Raw genomic sequence first — 3,935 nt, 5'->3', positions numbered from 1 at the left:
TGCTGTAACTGCCCTGGGAGTGTTGATGGGACAGTGTAGAGGGAGCTTGACTCTGTATCTAACACGTGCTGTACCTGCCCTGGGAGTGTTTGATGGGACAGTATAGAGGGAGCTTTACTCTGTATCTAACCCGTGCTGTACCTGCCCTGGGAGTGTCTGATGGGACAGTGTAGAGGGAGCTTTACTCTGTATCTAACCCGTGCTGTAACTGCCTGGGAGTGTTTGATGGGACAGTGTAGAGGGAGCTTGACTCTGTATCTAACCCCGTGCTGTACCTGCCCTGGGAGTGTTCGATGGGACAGTGTAGAGGGAGCTTTACTCTGTATCTAACCCGTGCTGTACCTGCCCCTGGGAGTGTTTGATGGGACAGTGTAGAGGGAGCTTTACTCTGTATCTAACCCGTGCTATTCCTGCCCCCGGGAGTGTTTGATGGGACAGTGTAGAGGGAGCTTTACTCTGTATCGAACCCCTGCTGCACCTGCCCTGGGGTTGTTGGATGGGACAGTGTAGAGGGAGCTTTACTCTGTATCTAACCCGTGCTGTACCTGCCCTGGAAGTGTTTGATGGGACAGTGTAGAGGGTGCTTTACTCTGTATCTAACCCGTGCTGTACCTGCCCTGGGAGTGTTTGATGGGACAGTGTCGAGGGAGCTTTACTCTGTATCTAACCCGTGCTGTACCTGCCCTGGGAGTGTTTGATGGGACAGTGTAGAGGGAGCTTTACTCTGTATCTAACCCGTGCTGTACCTGCCCTGGGAGTGTTTGATGGGACAGTGTAGAGGGAGCTTTACTCTGTATCTAACCCGTGCTGTACCTGCCCTGGGAGTGTCTGATGGGACAGTGTAGAGGGAGCTTTACTCTGTATCTAACCCGTGCTGTAACTGCCCTGGGAGTGTTTGATGGGACAGTGTAGAGGGAGCTTTACTCTGTATATAACCCCGTGCTGTACCTGCCCTGGGAGTGTTCGATGGGACAGTGTAGAGGGAGCTTTACTCTGTATCTAACCCGTGCTGTACCTGCCCCTGGGAGTGTTTGATGGGACAGTGTAGAGGGAGCTTTACTCTGTATCTAACCCCTGCTGTACCTGCCCTGGGAGTGTTTGATGGGACAGTGTAGAGGGAGCTTTACTTTGTATCTAACCCCTGCTGTACCTGCCCTGGGAGTGTTTGATGGGACAGTGTAGAGGGAGCTTTACTCTGTATCTAACCCGTGCTATACCTGCCCTGGGAGTGTTTGATGGGACTGTGTAGAGGGAGCTTTGCTCTGTATCTAACCCGAGCTGTACCTGCCCTGGAGTGTTTGATGGGGACAGTGTAGAGCGAGCTTTACTCTGTATCTAACCCGTGCTGTACCTGCCCTGGGAGTGTTTGATGGGACAGTGTAGAGGAGCTTTACTCTGTATCTAACCCGTGCTGTACCTGCCCTGGAGTGTTTGATGGGACAGTGTAGAGGGAGCTTTACTCTGTATCTAACCCGTGCTGTACCTGCCCTGGGAGTGTTTGATGGGACAGTCTAGAGGGAGCTTTACTCTGTATCTAACCCGTGCTGTACCCGCCCTGGGAGTGTCTGATGGGGCAGTGTAGAGGGAGCTTTACTCTGTAGCTAACCCATGCTGTACCTGCCCTGGGAGTGTTTGGGGAGGGGTTGACACGTTGAGATGTGGCCGGCCATTTTCTAACCATTTGTATTTTCTCCCCTGCAACCTTCCAGCGTACACCTATTTTGTCAAGGGGAACCGCTATTGGAAGTTCAACAACCAGCACCTGAAAACGGAGCCGGGATACCCCAAGTCGATCCTCCGGGACTGGTTCGGCTGCCCCTCCGACCCGGACGGCGACACGGACGATGTGATCGTGGTGGAGGTGGACGAGACCGCGGTCGGCATCAACCCAGCCGCCATCGTGGTGCCTGTCCTGCTCCTGACCTGCGTCGTCATCTTGGCCTGTCTGGTCATCATCTTCAAGAGGAACGGGACACCCAAACGCCTGTTGTACTGCCACCGCTCACTGCTGGACAAAGTGTGATGGGAGACGTCAGTGTCCTCACCAATCCCCCCTCGTCCTCCTCCCCCTCCCCCTCGGTCCTCCTCCCCCTCCCCCCGCGTCCTCCTCCCCCTCGACCCCTCTTCTCCCCTCCCTCCTCTTCCCTCCCCCTTCCCCCCTCCGCCCTCCTCCCCCTCCCCCCTCGCCCTCCTCCCCCTCCCCCCTCGTCCTCCACCAATCCTCCCCTCGTCCTGCCCCCCTCGTCCTCCTCCTCCACCAAACCCTCCCTCATCGTCCTCCACCCCCTCCCCCTCGTCCTCCTCCCCCTCGTCCTCCTCCCCCTCTCCCCTGGTGCTCCTCCTCCCCCAATTCTTCCCCCCCTCGTCCTCCTTCCCCCTCGTCCTCCGCCTCCACCAAACCCTCCCTCATCGTCCTCCACCCCCTCCCCCTCGGTCCTCCTCCCCCTTGTCCTCCTCCCCCTCGCCCCTGGTGCTCCTCCTCCCCCAATTCTTCCCCCCCTCGTCCTCCTCCCCCTCCCCCCTCCCCCCTCCTCCTCCTTCCCCCTCGTCGTCCTCCTCCTCCACCAAACCCTCCCTCATCATCCTCCTCCCGTTCCCCCTCGTCCTCCACCCCCTCCCCCTCCTCCTCCCCCTCTCCCCTGGTCCTCCCCCTCCCCCAATCCTTCCCCCCCTCGTCCTCCTCCCCCTCCCCCCTCGTCCTCCTCCCCCACCAATCCTCCCCCCTCGTCCTCCTCCCCCACCAAACCTCCCCCGCTTTCCCAGCCCCAACCCTCCATGTCCCCCCTCCCTCCTCCTCTCCGTCAGTGGTGGAACGATGTGTGTCTCCTGGTTGTATTGGGCCTGTTCTTCGTGCTCTCTCAATGCCGGCTCTCTCGCCTCATGTGTACTTTTTATACCCTCTCCCCCACCGCCCCCCCTCCCCACCACCCCTCGCCACCTCCATTTCCATTCACCTAGTCGACATTTTAACCCCTCGGTAACATGGAGTCTAACTCCGCGAAGGCGGTGAGAATACCCAGAGACCAGGCCTTGACGCCGTGCCCAATGGAGCTCCCTTCGAGGGCTCTAACGGCCACCCCCCCCCCCACACACCCTTTGACCTCACGGTCCCCTTCGACCTTATGGAAATCAGGCGAGGGCAGCGGATCGACTGATTCCAGTGGGCGGGTGGGGGGGGCGGGGAGGAGGGAAGAATAGAGAGTGGGCGCCTCTTTTGACCTCTTGACCGCTGCGGTGACCTTTCCCCTGATTGGCCGATCACTGGCAGTTGTCCCCACTGTCTTCGCTGGCATTGGGTTCGGTGCCTCCGATTGGTGTCGGGATCCGTTGGGGCGGGGTGGTTGGTAGGGGGGAGTGTGTTGCTGAGAGCATTCATGCGATGGGGAGGGGGGAGCGGTTTGAGGTCAGGTAGTAGGTTCGCCCTTTTGTATAAAGGATGTTGGTTTCTGCGCTCCCGCCCTTTTAAAAATATTTCAACATAAGCAGGCCGCGTGACACCCTCTCTGTCTGACGTGAGCTGGAGTCGGTTTGGAACCCCTCAATTATTTGCTGTCTTCTTGGAGCTGCAGGGGGGCGGGGGGCGCTGGTGAAACCATTAGTAACCAGGGCGACCGCAGGCCCGGCCTTTGCCACCGAGTTCGAAGGTCAACTTTATAACCCCTGACCTCTTGATCAGCACGGCCATCCCTACGAACTCCTGTCCGTAATTCCTTGAGGTGTTCCCCCACAGCCCCTCCCCTTCATGTTTGCGATTCAACGTTGTTGTGGGGGCGGGGGTGGGGGGAGGTGCGGGGAGAGTGGGATTAGGGGGTTCAAAGGCCTTGTGATCGAGGCCGTGGGGTGGTGGAGTGACTGTGCGGGGAGTGGAACAGAGTTATGCTCTGGGACATTGGCTGGAGGGTGTCTGAGAGGCCGCGAGGGGCTAGGAGTCGTCT

Source organism: Somniosus microcephalus, chromosome 4, assembly GCF_052327205.1.
Source record: "Somniosus microcephalus isolate GS21.2 chromosome 4, FLI_Smic_1.0, whole genome shotgun sequence".
Lineage (NCBI taxonomy): Eukaryota > Metazoa > Chordata > Chondrichthyes > Squaliformes > Somniosidae > Somniosus > Somniosus microcephalus.
This window is presented reverse-complemented; position numbering follows the sequence as displayed.